We start from the raw sequence: 16151 nt of genomic DNA on the forward strand, positions 1-16151 counted from the left end.
TAACGAAATGCAAATGATGATCTAATACACTAAATACAAGAGTGCTACAGTATATAAGGCCATTCTGGATGCCAAAACAATCAAAATATCATGGAACTAGTAACTGTTTTCAGCTCCCAAACACCATTGCTACAAATAACAGCAGAGATGAATATGAACCTGACATCCTACAGAAGTAATAATTACATTGTTTCATACTGTTTCTAATTTCCGACGTACTGCGGTTATCATATAAAAAATTTTAAGTTATTGCAATGACTGAAGAAGTATCCTCTCAACAACAAACATTTTGACCATGTATGTATCAGAAGAAAGCAAATCACTTACAGTTTCCTTTACAACAGCAAGTATGTGAGGAGAAAATCATATTCTGCAGCAAAGTAGAGTTATAAGATATCAGGACCCTTCCGATGACATAAATGCCATCAGTGGCTGAATTATACACTATACAGAAACCACAACGAATTAAAATGGAAGTTCACTTGTCAATTCAAGTCAAAATTGTCTTTTCCAAAATTAATAATGCCACTAAAGTCAAATTCTCATACCAGACTGGCAAGTGATGTTCAGTTAATACAAAATGAGTAATAGACCAACTGGAAAGCTGTAATAGCACTGGGTGCAACTTCCTTGTAGTCAGCAACAGTGATGGGTAACTTGAATTTTGAAGAACTGTCATATGTACACCTTATTTTTATATTATATATAAACAGACAGACACACACACACACACACACACACACACACACACACACACAAGATATTAGAAATTGTCTCAGGGGATGTAAACTTGATATAGTATACCTGAGGTCAAAAAATTTAGAAATGTCCTATCAATGGGGGTGGAGAAATAGCTCTCATTAATTGTTTAGCAGTTTAAATTGGGACAGATTTATTCCAGTAATATTGTGTGTCAGCACTGCTGAACAGCTTTTAGCAATGCTAAGAATTGCGTTATATCAAACACAAATAGCTATTTTTATTTTCAGCTATCAATTTCAGACCATCCATAGCTCATGAAACCTATTGAAATGTGTAGTCTACAACTGCAATGTTTACACATTCTGTAAACTTCTACTAAAACATAATGTGCTGACCCAACATGACCTCTGTCTTAGGATGGAGGTTTGCATGCACTGCACTGCAACTGTTGGATATGCATTGGATTAGGTTTTTATGACCACTGATGATATTAAATCAACCAAAATTGATAACCAATAAAAAAATAACTATAACAGTAGTGTGTTGTATAGTATAATCTTGGTGTATCCCACTTTTATTTTATTTGGTTGAATTCACGTATTGCATCACTGAAACACTGTTCCATACATTAATATTTGACAACAGAGTTCGAATTTCTAGAACAGACAAAGCTATGTTGGATTCTATAGTTTCATATAACATCAAAACAAATGAAGCCCAATGTATTCAATTCTTAAAAACATACTGTGAAACAAAGTAATTCTTCCTTCACATTGGACTTCCAAAAACAATTTGGACTTCCAAAAACAATTAACAAGAGCAATTTCCCAGTGTTCCTAAGTGGTAAGAAGTGTCATAAATCAATGGAACCTGTGTGAAGCCCTATATCAAATTACATGTATTAGTACCCAACAGAGAGATTTAAAACAACTGTGACACCTCACACATACATTTCCCTCCACATAAGTTTCAAAATAATGAAGACTCAAATGGATCTTTTTTGACAAATAATTGAAAGAAAATCAGTCTAATAAGAAAATAAAGGTTTTGCATAGGCTAAGAGATCTAAGAAAGAAGTAAGAAAAGCGAAACAGCAAAGGGATACAGAAACCCTAGTTAAATCTGTATGGATATGTAGTAACGAGGACGGGATACTGCATGATGTGGGTGACAAACACTTTTGAAGTAGTCTAGCAGAACCTGTAAATACACAGCAAAGTTATGAATAAAGGAAAACAACATTACCTAGCAGTAAGAGGAGGAAGATGATACTAAGAAGAAGAAGAAGAAGAAGAAGAAGAACAAGAAGAAAAAAATCAATGGTACACGAAAATACATTTAAAGAAATGAAAAATAAATGACTGAATACACTGGAAAGTGTTTGAGTAGTGGATGCTTTAATGGTACAAAGAAAGCAAATGCGATGCTCTTTCTCCATTGTTGGCCAACAGATAGACCTGTCAATATTTGTGAGTTTAGGATCAACTCACAGCTGCTCACAATATGAATACACAACATGCACTGTGATGGCTTGTTTCTTACTTGTGTTCGAGCTTTTATCATACCTGTAGAACAGCAGAAACTATATTTTTTAATATATACTAACTCTTCTGTTATCTTTTCAGGCATTGGTAGCCATATGAAAGCAGCTCTTCGAACTTACCATAGTTTTGTAACCGTACTTTGTATACTAAAAATTTAACTGTCGTGGTCAGTGATGACATGATTGATCGCCCGCATTTAATACATGCATTTGCTGTTTGCACAGGTTGATGACATTCATAGTTAGGTATGTATAATCTGCCAATATAAGTGAACTTGATACACCATAGTGTAAATTTTATGTACTATATATGCAGAATTTACCAATATTACTGGAAATGCTCTTGAAATATTTCCAACTAATGAGAACTCTGAATGAAATTTCTTCAAAGGTTGCATGTGATGATGTGTAATTTTCACGAGATATTAGTATAAACATATAACCGAATTCATGCTGTGGTGCTACTAATGAATGCATAAGCATAAATGAAGCAAAATGTCTGCACCTTTCTCCCTCTACTCCAGGCCCCAGTTGATTATGAATTCAGGATGGAGACAGTTCTGTGCACTTAGAAGGAGCATCTCAGATGTTTGCTCCCACACTCGGGGGGGGGGGGGGGGGGGGGGGGGGGTTTAAACACATAAGATCCATGTACCGCATGTATTAATTAAACGATATGTAAGGTTTTGATCTGTGCTACTAAACACACACAACAACTCATGTTCTGTAGATACTTTCTTTGTAATAGAGCATTGTTTAATATTGGCCACATTACAGAATTTGATATCAAAATTCCAGTTTTCTAAGTGTTCAACATCTGCAGTCTAGTTATCCAAGAAACTGCAGAAATTCAGAAGGTGACAAATATAGTTAACAAAAGCAGTTACTCAGTTACACTGGGCTTGAAACCTGCTTCGTTAAGGATACAGCACTACTATCTGCCATATGTGTATTCTCTGATATCCATTCAAGAACATGAATAAGAGTGAGATTTGCAGCTAACTGTTGCTGTTGGTGTGAATGAGACACAGAACAACATGGCACCATGACATGCTTCAAATTTTCACTACATGCAGGCCTTCTTTGGTCTTCATTGTCATTTTAAAAGAAAGACAGGGTATTTTTTAAGAAAAAAAAGAAAAGATCCGTTTGTGAACAAAGGGTGAGAACAACGCACGATCGCAGCAGTGTATAATAACGTAAGCTGAGTGAAACTTGTGATCAGAAGGATACAGGCAGTAATAAAAGTAAGGGAGGGGTAACGCACTCTCACGTTGGATTGCGTGATGGTTCCCCACCAGTCTCTGTCACCTTACTGCCATGCAGGGGGCTGCGCATATTTTCTATGACATGCTCCAGTTCTACTTCCCTTGCAAGATTCCCTACATGCTAACTGAGCTGGACCATCAGGAGACCTATATGGCATCTGGTGTCACAGTCTATAGGGCGGGAACATCCTGACAACGCCAGTTAACCCTCAAGACCAAACGGAACTTCTTTGCACTCGTCAACCTATCCGCAATTTCTCTCAAGTGATTTTCATTAAACTACTCAGTAAAAAAAAGACAAGAAAAAAAGAATTATTTTCACAAATTTTATAGCTTCAATTGTCAGCTTCATGATTAACTGCCTGTCGCACGGTTAATGGTCACAGTCTGTGTGTTTCTTGAGAGTAAGTAAATAACTGCAAAAAATTCTCCTTTCCTCTGGACGCATTCCTCTACTTCTTTCAGCCATCTGTCTCTCAGTCTCTTTCCTACCAGTTTCATCTCATGTATTCTCCTGGGCATCCTCTTCTCCTCCATTATCTTAATGTGTCCATACAATCTCAGCCTTGATTTCTCTATCTCCTCCTGTAATGGTTCCACCTTCATTAACTCTCTGATCCTCTCATTTCTTAACCTATCTTTGTCACTCCAATACTGTTTCTCAAGAATTTCATCTCACTAGCTTGTACTTTGCTTTTCTCTCTTCCTTTAATAACCCAGGTTTCTGATGCATATGTCAGGATCGGGACACAGTATGACCGGTATATAGTCTTTTTACTGATTTGGGGTACATCCTTGCTCCATATCAGGCTTCTGACTCTCTTTCGAAATGCTTCTCCCCCCGGCCGTTTATTTCTCTGCCATTTTTTCTATCTTCCTGTATCAGGCTTCCTAGGTATTTCAATGTCCAGGAAGCTCATTAGTAGATCTACTCCATATTCATAGTGCTGTTCCTGCAGTTGTCTTACAGCAAAAATTAGTACCACCATGGGTCTTCCTGTTCTGAAGCCAAGTTGCTCTTCTCTCATTCTTCCTTCTAATTTTGCCTGAATTCTTGCTTCCAAAATTTTCTCAAAAATCTTTGGGCAATGAGTCAACAATGTTATCATCCCCCCCCCCCCCACCGATAGTTCTTGCACTCTTTTCCATTTCCCTTCTTAAAGATCAGGACAATTATTCACTTCTTCCAGTTTTCTGGGATCATCATCTGTCTCCACACAATTTTTCATTACTTGATATAGCCATTGTATCCCCCGCTCTCCTGTAAATTCAACTAAATACCTAGGGATTACAATTACAAATAACCTAAATTGGAACAATCACATAGATAATGTTGTGGGTAGAGCAAACCAAAAACATTCATTGGCAGAACACTTAGTAGGTGCAACAGATCTATCAAAGAGACCGCTTGCGCTACACTTGTCAGCCCTATTCTGGAGTACTGCTGTGAGGTGCGGGATCTGTATCAGGTGGGACTGACGGATGATATTGAAAAAGTTCAAAGAAGGGTAGCTCGTTTTGTATTATCACGAAATAGGGGAGATAGTGTCACAGACATGGTACGTGAATTGGAGTGGCAATCATTAAAACAATGGCGCTTTTCGTTGCAACGGGATATTCTCATGAAATTTCAGTCACCAGTTTTCTCCTCTGATTGCAAAAACATTCTGTTGCCACCCACATACGTAGGGAGAAATGATTATCACGATAAAACAAGAGAAACCAGGGCTCGCACAGAAAAATTTAAGTGCATGTTTTTCCTGCGCGCCGTTCGAGAATGGAATGGTAGAGAGACAGCTTGAAGGTGGTTCACTGAACCCTCTACCAGGCACTTAATTGTGAATAGCAGAGTAGTCGCGTAGATGTATATGTCCTCCCAAATATTGCTTCCGCCGCACTTACTAATGTTCCCTTGAATTTAATTTTTCATTAGATAACAAATAATAATGCACTGAAATTTATGAATATAAATTAAATGTTGGAAATACTGAATTCTCTTTTGTAATGTTAAATAACAGTGATGGTTGTGATTATAAGCTTGGTATCTCTGCACTGAGCAGTGTAGAAATTGTAAATGATTGTCTGCCTACCAAACCTGAGGAGTGAACACTGAAAACCAATGCAATGAAACATGCAAAAAGTTCTTTAAATGAGATAATGTTAACACTAATAATAGTATATCACCAGCAGATTTGGTGATATCACAAGATTCAGTAAGTGAGAATGTGCGGGAAAACTTATTTTAAAAATTCTGATGTTAAGGAACTGATTTCGGAGGTGGAGTACTCATCTTTGATAAAGTTTTAAGCCATGATCAAGGTGAACTTACATCATCAAAGAGTGACAGTGCGATAGGAAATAAATTTTCAAGGCCCTGGCGGAAAAATCAATCATGTTTAATGCTTATTACTACCCAGTGCTTGATTTTAAAAAAATTATGTTTTAGTACTGTGACCTTCCAGGGGTTCTTTTGAAATTTAGACTTCTTAAAATGTTATTTTAACACTTTCCTAGACATTTTAAAAGAGTGAATAGAACATTTGTTTGACATCGTTTCAACTGCAGTATCAAAATGTTGCTTCTGTGATCTTCAGTCCAAAGACTAGTTTGATGCAGCTCTCCAAGCTACTCTATCCTGTGCAAGCCTCTTCATCTCCAAATAACTAATGCAACCTACATCCTTCTGAATTGCTTACTGTACTCATTTCTTGGTCTCCCTCTACAACTTTTACACCCAACACTTCCCTCCAATACTAAACTGGAAATCCCTTGAAGTCTCATAATATGTCCTATCAACTGATCCTTTCTTTTAGTCAAGCTGTATCACAAATTTCTTACCTTCCCTCCGCATTAGTTACGTGGGCTACCAATCTAATCTTCAGTATTATTCTGCATCTCTACATTTCAAAAGCTTCTATTCTCTTACTGCCTAAACTGTTTTAACATCTATGTATCACTTCCATAAATTGCTACATTACACACAAATAATTTCCGAAAAGACTTCCTAACACTTAAATCTATATAAAATGCTAACAAATTTGTCTTCTTCAGAAATTCTTTTCCTGCCATTGCCAGTCTACATTCTATATCCTCTCTACTTCACCCGTGATCAATAATTTTGGTGCCCAAATAGCAAAGAAAAACTTACCTACTAGTTTAAAGCATCTCATTTTCTAATCTAATTCCCTCCGCACCATCTGATTTAATTCGACTGCATTCCATTATTCATGTCTTGCTTTTGTTGATGTTCATCTTATATCTCCCTTTGAAGACACTGTCTGTTCTGTTCAACTGCTCTTCCAAATCTTTTGCTGTATGGCAGAATTACAATGTCATTGGCAAACCTCAGAGTTTTCATTTCTTCTCCTTGAATTTTAATTCCTACTCCAAATTTTTCTTTGGTTTTCTTTACCGCTTGCTCAATGTACTGACTGAATAACATCAAGGATAGACTATAACCCTATCTCACTCCCTTCTCAACCACTGCTTCCCTTTTATGACCCTTGACTCTCTATAAATGTCATCTGGTTTCTACAGAAGTTATAAATACCCTTTCCCTTCCTGTATTTTACCCTTGCTGCCTTCAGAATTTCAAAGAGGGTATTCCAGTTAACACTGTCAAAATTTTTCTCCAAGTCTACAAATATAGTTTTGCCTACCTTCTAAAATAAGCTGTTAGATCAGTACTGCCTTGCAAGTTCCTGCATTTCTCCAGAATCCAAACTAATATTGCCCACAGTCAGCTTTTACCAATTTTATCCATTCTTCTGTAAAGAATTTGTGTTAATATTTTACAACCATGACTTAACTCATAGTTGGATAATTTTCACACCTGCCAGGAACTGCTTTCTTTGGAATTGGAATTATTATATTCTTAAGTATGATGGTATTTCACCTGTCGCATACATCTTTAACACCAGATGGAAGAGTTTTGTCACGACTGTCTCTCCCAAGACTGTCAGTAGTTCTGACGGAATTTTGTCCACTGCTAGGGCCTCATTCCGTCTTGCTCTTTCTTAGTGCTCTGTCAAATTCTCCTCACAGTATTGTATCTCCCATCACATCTTCATCTATGTCTTCTTCCATTTCTAAAATATTGCCTTCAAGTTCATCTCCCTTGCATAGAACTGCTATATACTCCTTTGGCCTTTCAATTTCCCTGCTTTACTTAGTGCTGGTTTTCCATCTGAGCTCTTGATATTTGTACAGCTGTTTCTCTTTTTTTTCAAAAGTCTCTTTAATTTTCCTGTAGACAGTATTTATTTTTCCTCTAGAGAAATATGCTTCTAAATCCTTACACTTGTCCTGTAGCCATTCCTGCTGAGCCATTTGGCACTTATTGTCAATCTCATTTTTTAGACATTTGTATTGCTTCTGCCTGCCTCACTTGTTGTATTTCTATATTTTTGGCTTCCACCAATTAAATTAAATATGTCATGTGTTATCCAAGGATGTCTAATAGGCCTTGTCTTTTATTTATTTGATCCTCTGCTGCCTTCCCTAATTCATCTCTTAAAGCTACCCATTCTTCATCTTCTGTATTCCTTTCCCCTGTTATAGGCAATCATTGCCTAATACTCCCTTTCAAACTCTCAACAACTTCTGGTTCTTCCAACTTATCCAGGTCTCATTTCCTTAATTTTCTACCTTTTTGCAATTTCTTGAATTTTAACCTACAGTTTTTAACCAATAACTGATGGTCATAGTCTACATCTTCCCTAGATATGTATTTAAAATCTGCTTCCAAAATCTGTCTTACCATTATAAAACCAATTTGAAACCTTCCAGCGTCTCGAGGTCTCTCCCACATATACACCCTCTGTCATGATTCTTAAATCAAGTGTTAACGATGATTAAATTGGGCTCTGAGCAAAATCCTACCAGGCAGCTTTCTCTTCCATTCCTTTCCATATACATCTACTATTTTCCTTCTATATGAAAGCGTGGGGTCTGTTCTCTCGGACATATCTGGAGGAACGGACACTACCCAGAATTCACAGCTGTGATATAATTTACTATAAATCGAAGGTGGGGGGAGAGAATGTAAGGTAAGGGGAGGGGAAGAGCTATTGATGTCAGCTCCATTGCGACTTTATGCGGACTCGGCAGTACAGAGCGGAAATGTATGCTGGATCGAGATTCGAGCCCGGGACCTCTTGCTTACTAGGCACAGCCCAGGATCTCCTGCTTACTAGGCAGTTGAGTTAAAAACTGTGCCAACCAGACACAATGTTTATCACAATTGTGTTAGATGGAAATGTGGCTAGGCCTAGAGCAGTGCTGTTTGCAGTACCAGCACAGCAAGACCGGTTTAGTTCGTGTTACAAGGAAAGATCAGCCAATCATACAGACTGTTGTCCCTGCAACTACTGAAAACGCTGCTGCCACTCTTCAGAAACTGCACATTTGTCTGGCCTCTCAACAGACACCCATCTGTTGTGGTCGCGTCTATAGTACAGCTACCTGTATCACTGAGGTACACATGCTACCTCACCGACGGCAAGGTCCATGGTTCATTTTTGCAAAAGCCACAGCAATTTTCACATAACCAGCCATCAACAGCTATTAAAAAATTACATTAATTTATTAAAATAAAAAGAGTTTTAGTTACTTGAATGTTAAAGTACATATGGAAGTTTTACATATGTGGGATATTACGAATATTTCATTCCTGTTTTTATCCATTTCCTTGAGACTGGAGATGGATAGCAACATCCTTCCAAGTTTAAAGAATAACTCAAAATGTTAGTCCCTTTTCGTATGCAGCAGTAAATGACTTAACAGGCACCAAACTTGAATTCATAGCTACCCCTATTTTTCAATGCAAACTTTTAGAATTTCTTGCAGTACTCTACTCAATCTCTGAGTATCACAATTACTGTGATAGTTACATGATCTTTGCGATACAGTCTGCAGCTGCGATGAATTTTTTGAATGATTCCACAATGCCCTCAGCTGCCATTCTCTTTATTTCATGTACAGATGTATAATTTTGGCTTTAGGCCATTTTCAAGTATTTCATGAACGATTGTTTAAAGGTATATTATGCCATGTGCATCCTTCCTTCCTATCACTGAAAGTAACTGTCACAAAATAAATTAGAAATAGTTTTTTCCTATTTAGGAAAAAACTATTTCTAATTTATTTTGTGAACATTACATGCAGTTGTAGGAGGAAGGATGTATATGCCATAATATACCATTAAAAAATCACCCATAAAATTCTTGAAAATGGCATAATTGTACATCAAATAAACAGAATGGCAGCTGAAGACATCACAAAATCATTTAAAAAAACTGTGACAATTAATTAAATGTGACGCAGTTCATCCTGAAGCTGACAAATGAAGCTATAAGATTTGCAAGAATCAAATTTTTTTTACAAAATAGTTTCCTTAAAGTCGCTGAGAAAAATTACAGACTGGCCGCCTCGCGTGCCTTGCTTTTCACGCAGCGCAGTCAACAGAGCCTGGTAGCTTTAGGGCCAACTCACACCATGTCAGAGTTTGTGCACCAACTCCACCCTGCAAGCCAGCTGTCAAACATGTTATCTAACAAACTTGCAGTGAAGATCACTCCATAACTGAAGAGAATTAAATGGCAACATTTCATGATGAAGTAACAACTCTTATAATATCTCATTGTCCTCCACGGCCATCCATCATGTACAGTGGATGGCGATAGCTATTAAATGGTTGAAAATGTTTATGTTCTGTGTCGAATTTGAAATTTCACCAAAAGGAGAAACTGCAAAGTGACTAGCAGAGGGGTCACAGACCTACTTTCAGACTATTTCTCAACCATTACACTTAGTGATCACGTCCATGACATTCTCTATCCCTATTTCACGACAATGCAAAACTATCTGCGCTTTTTCCATCAATCCTACCTGGTAATAATCCCATATCGCATAGCAATACTCCAGAAAATGAAATACAACTGCATTGTAGGCAGTCTTTTTAGTATATTTGTTGCATCTTCTAAGTGTTCTGCCAATAACAGACAATCTTTGGTTTTCTTACCCCTCAACATTTACTATGTGATGGTTCCAACTTAAGTTGCCCATAATTGTTATATCTACAACCTTTGAATTTTTATGATTTATTATGTAACTAAAATACTACAGATTTTTTTAAAAGTGCTCATGTGGAGGAACACTCACTTTTTATTATATAGGGTTAACTATCACTCTTCACACAATGCAGGTACTTCGCTGAAATTATTTTGCAATTTGTTTTGATCTTCTGATGATTTTAGCAGATGGTAAATTACAGCCTCATCTACAGGCAATCTATAAGGGCTGCTAGGGTTTTAATCTGAATCATTTATGTATATTAAGAACAGCTGGGGGACCTATAACACCTCACTGGGGAACCACAGATATCACTTCTGTTTTAGTAGATGACTTTCCACCAACTACTATGAACTGTGATCTTTCCGACAGGAAACCATGAATCTACTGACACAACTGAAATGACACCCCAAAGGCACACAATTTGATAAGAAGCCGCTTGTGAAGAATGGAGTCAAAAGCTTTCTAATAATCTAGAAATATGGTATCAGCTGTCAGTGGCACTCATAACTTCATGTGAGTAGAAGCCTGTGGTTTCACAAGAACAATATTTTTTTATCCATGTTATTTATGTGTTGATACATCCTTTTTCTTCAAGGTGTTTCATGATATTCAAACGCAATGTATGTTTCACAATCCTACAGTGAATTGATGTCAATGACATGTCTAAAATTTAAAACATTGCACGATCAACAGTGTGATATTTGTAGTCTCACATGTGGCCCTATAAAAATTGAAATGGAATTTATGGTGGGTGTCTTCTCAGTTTGTCATCTCGGCATTCTTCGACCCCACCCCCTTCTCTTAAAAAGCAAAATATCTAAGTAATCAAAACACTGAATTGTTGGGTCAGACGGAAATATTAAAAGGATTCGAGTATGAAGCAACCAATCACAGGTATCAATAATAGGATTGCACAAGTTCTTCCTAACAAGATAATGATTTAATGTTGATATCAGTAACTGTTGCTTCCAAAATTTGTTCAATATGAGCACCGAAGACATCGATGAGGCGCTGCATCTGTGAAACGACTTTATCAACAGTTGCTTGCAGCTTTCCAGTGGGATCTGAGCAACGTGTTCACATATAGTGGCCTTCAGTTCAGGCCAAGATCAGATGTGTTCTTTTAGATACCCCCAGAGCCAAAAGTCACATGGATTCGGATCAGACGATCTTGTATGCCATGCATCTGGAAAACGTCAATAGATAACAAGCTTGTGGAAGGTGGCATTAAGCAAATCTTTCAAATTGAGGTGTCACCCAATCCTGCATGAAAATAGTGGTTTCTACTCAGTTGCGCTCTTCCAAAGCAGTTTGACAGTTCTGTGTATCTACTGCACGCTGCAGTGTAAAATGGGCCTCGTCACTCCACAGAATATTGCCCGCTCACATGTCATCGACTTCGATCCGTGCCAGAAACTGAAGAGCAAATTCAGAATGTTGCTGCAGATTATGAGATTTCAGTTGCTGCACCATCTGGATCTTGAATGGACACCAATGTAAAACAGATTGCAAAACGTCTAGTATTCTGGGCATGGGGTGGACAATTCTCGTGTCACTGCACAAACAACAGCAGTACCTGGGGTACAGGCCACATGGTCAGTTACAGCAACAGCAACCTCATCAATAACTTCCACTGTGATAGGACGCCTTCCTCTTCCTAGTACCACACCACATTCACCCATGTTTTCCAATTTCATTATCACCTTCTTTAAGCCATTTAATGACACTGTACCTCTCCTCAGACCTTTCAGTTGATGGTAAACTCTTAATGCAGCATTGTAATTGCTGCCTTTCACTAATAGTGCATGATCTCTCTTTTTGATAGCCCTACTGTTCACACACTTCATGGTTTGTCAAATGGTAGCATGGATGACACAGTCGTACAAACAGTGTACTATCCCAGCAATTTAACAGAAGGTTCAAACACCAGAGGAGCTATTTCTCCTTCAAATAGCTCCTCACTTGTTCTCAGCAGGCTCTAACAATTAGAGCATCTACTGCTTGATGGTACCAGGGATTTAAATTTGGTACATTTGAACTGAACAGAACAGGATGATGATGATGATGATGACGACGACGACGTTTAGTGGTTGGTAAAGACTTCCATATGTGCTCATGTTATTTCTATAATTCTATTTTTCTGGCTCTTAATTCAATTTATAGTAGAAGGAAAAAGAGGGGAAAAGGGAGGAAGGGCTAAAAGCTCAAATATATGCAATGTTCACTCATGCGTGTTAAAGGAGTTTTAAAATTTTCAGTCAAAAATACACAAAATTATGAAATACTCATCACCATTTAACACAAAGTTGCCATTATCTGATTCCGTCATTTGTGAACATGCCACTATAGTTAGATATACATATATGATGCATGGTAATGCTAAAAATGCAGGCAGGCTAGTGAGTTAACAGCAATGGAATTTACAAGTGCTCTAAACATGCAAGAACAGCGAACAATCTCGCTCTCGCACAAATTTAAAGCTATACATGAAGATGATAACTATTTCAAAAATTATGTAATTTTATACAGAGAGGATGAATTTCCATATAACTGACAGGCCACAACTTTAATCTCATGCAGTTTGCTAATCAAAATTTCATTGCTAATATACAAATATCTATGTACTAGGGTCTTTTTCCTTCTCTACAGTTTTTAGCTCTATCAGAGATCAGATAACAAGTCTTGCTTTTTTCCCACATAAATCTATTTAGTTGGTGGTTAATCAATTTACTTGCAAATAAATTTAAGAAAATATTACTTTTAGAAGGAGGAAGCAAGTACTTCCACAATTTAAGCCAAGCTAAATTCAGTTAGATCAAAATGTGATTTTACTTGAGAGAAATGGTAACATTACAAAAAGACAGAATGGCTTACCAATACTTACCTTCAGGTGGTGAAATTTCACTATCACCAATAGAAATATTCATATTTAGGAAAAAAAAGAAGAAAAAGTACAAAAATGTTTTTAAAGGGTACTTTAGCAATATCAGAATGGACCATGGACCTCGCAAACTGGGAAAGGGAGGGGGGGGGGGGGGGGGGTTTGGCAGCTTGAGTACCTAAACAATACAGACAGCCATACACCACAACTGGCTGAGACTAGACTATCTCGTGGTTCCTGAAGGGGAGCAGTAGCCTTTTCAGTAGCTGCAGGGGGCAACAGTTCGAATGCTAGATTGGTCAGGCATTGTAGTATTAGAAAACATGACCTTATTGTGCTGACAATGTGAATGGCTGAAAGGAAGAGCAAACTACAGCCATGATTTTTACAGAGGGCACACAGTTTTACTGTGTGCTTAACAATGATGATATCCTCTTGGGTAAGATATTCTGGATGGACAATAGTCCCCATTCAGATCTCCAGGCGGGAACTAATCATGAAGATGACATCATCAGTAAAAACAAAAATGCATTCTATGGGTCAGAGCATGGAAAGTTAGATCCTATAATTGGGTAGGTACTTTAGAAAATTTAGAAATGGGAAAGGATAGATTGAAGCTACATATAGTGGAAATTAATGAAGTGTTGTGACAGAAGGAATGGGACTTCTGGTCAGGTGACCACAGGGTTACACACAAACATTATGACCCCTGGCCTCCGCTACATTAGATGCTGCCTGGTGATGCTGCAAGTACGTGACATGGTAACAGAACTATGTAACCGGAACAGACAGATAAAGGGTAAATTATCATAAAGCACAGCCTGTGAATGAGCGTCTCGAAAATGGCGAAGCTGGTCGAATGTTTGTGTGTTACTATCACGAGCTTCTACAGAAAGAGGTAGAAGGACAATGGAACTACCACTAGGCACTAAATCGTTGCATGTGCACGACTCTTCATGGTATATAGGTTTCAGGGGCTTGTCTGCTCTGTAAAGCAAGATAGATGGTGATCCGTGGCATCTCTGCAGAAAGACACAATGCTGGTGCACACATTGGTGTTTCGGAGCACACTGTTCATTGTGCGTTGTTGAACTTGGAGCTTCGCAGCAGACCTCCCCAATATATTCAGGTGTTGACCCAACGACATTGTCAATTACGATTACAGGGGGGACAAGACCATTGGGATTTGACCATCAATTTAAATGTGTCAGCTCATCAGGTGAATTACATTTTTGCTACATTATGTCGATGGTCATCTCCACAATCATCATCATCGAGGTGAATGGCTTGAAACGTGCATCGTACCAAGGGCACAGGCTCGTGAGAGCAGTATTAAGCTATGGGAGACATTCTCCTGCACTTGCATGGGACCTGTGGCACTAATGGAAGTTACGCTGACAGCTGCAAACCACCTGCATTCCTTTACGCTTGACGTCTTCCCCAATGGCGATGTCATCTTTCTATCTGATGTAAATCCTATGGAACCCATCTGGATCACTATTGGGCGCTATCAGCATGCACGCAAATCAGAGGCCCATAATTTACATAAATTACATGACCTGTGCATAGACATCTAATCTAATGCCACATACCTCCACAAACTTGCCAACAAACTGTCAGATAAGCGGAATCAGTGATGTATTTCTTTCCAATGACAGACCAACAAGCAAGCAAGTGGTTATAATGTTTTTGCTCATGAGTGTAAATACAAAATCAAGTAAGAGTAATGCAGGGATAGGTCTAATAATGAATAAGAAAACATGAATTTGGGTAAGCTACCATGAACAGCATAGCGAATGCATTATTGTAGCCCAGATCGACACGAAACCAACACACATGACAATAGTAACAGATTATATGCCCAACAGCTTTGCAGATGACTAAGAGATAAATAATGTATAATGAGATAAAAGGAATTAATCACATGGTTAATGGAGATGAAAATTTTACTGTGATGGCAGACTGGAATTTGACAGGAAAAGAAAGAGAAGCACAACATGGGCTGTGGGGAAAGGCATGAAAGAGGAAGTTATCTGGTAGAATTATGCACAGAACAGAATTTAATCATTACTAACAATTGGTTTAAGAATCAGTAAAGATATTGTTTACATGGAAGAAACTTTGAGGCAGGAAAGTTTCAGATTGAATATATAGTAGCAAGACAGAGCTTACAGAACCAGATTTTAAACTATAAGACACTTCTATCACCAGATGTGGACTTTGACCATAATTTATTGGTTATGAACTGCAGATTATAACTGAGGAAAATATACAGAGATATTAAATTAAGAAGATGGGGACCTGAATAAATTGAAAGAACCAGAGATTGTTGAGAGTTTCAAGGAGAGCTTTAGGCAGCGACTGAGTGAAACAGAGGAAAGGAATATAACAAAAGACAAATGGGCAGCTCTGAGAGACGAAATACTGAAGCCAACAGATGATAAATAGGTAAAAAGATAAGGCCTAGAAGAAGTCCTTGGAAAACATAACAGATACTGAATTTAACTGACATAAAAAGAAAACATATAGATACAGCAAAGGAAGCACTTGAAAGGAAATAGATAGGTAGGTAGTAGGTTTCTAAGGGACTCAAAGCTCCCGTGCTGATCTCACATGATTCCTCCAGATGCTCCTGTCTTGTGCTGCCTCTTGACAGTTATTTATTCCCAATCTTTCGCATATG

The 16151-nt window shown here is 37.9% G+C and overlaps 1 protein-coding gene across 4 annotated transcripts in view; it reads right to left on the reverse strand.

The window, feature by feature from the left end:
- LOC124618569 (zinc finger protein 184-like) overlaps positions 1 to 16151 on the reverse strand; it is a 160926-nt gene that overhangs the window by 23398 nt on the left and 121377 nt on the right. The window lies entirely within an intron of this gene.

The sequence above is a fragment of the Schistocerca americana genome, chromosome 1 (genome assembly GCF_021461395.2).
Source record: "Schistocerca americana isolate TAMUIC-IGC-003095 chromosome 1, iqSchAmer2.1, whole genome shotgun sequence".
Classification (NCBI taxonomy): domain Eukaryota; kingdom Metazoa; phylum Arthropoda; class Insecta; order Orthoptera; family Acrididae; genus Schistocerca; species Schistocerca americana.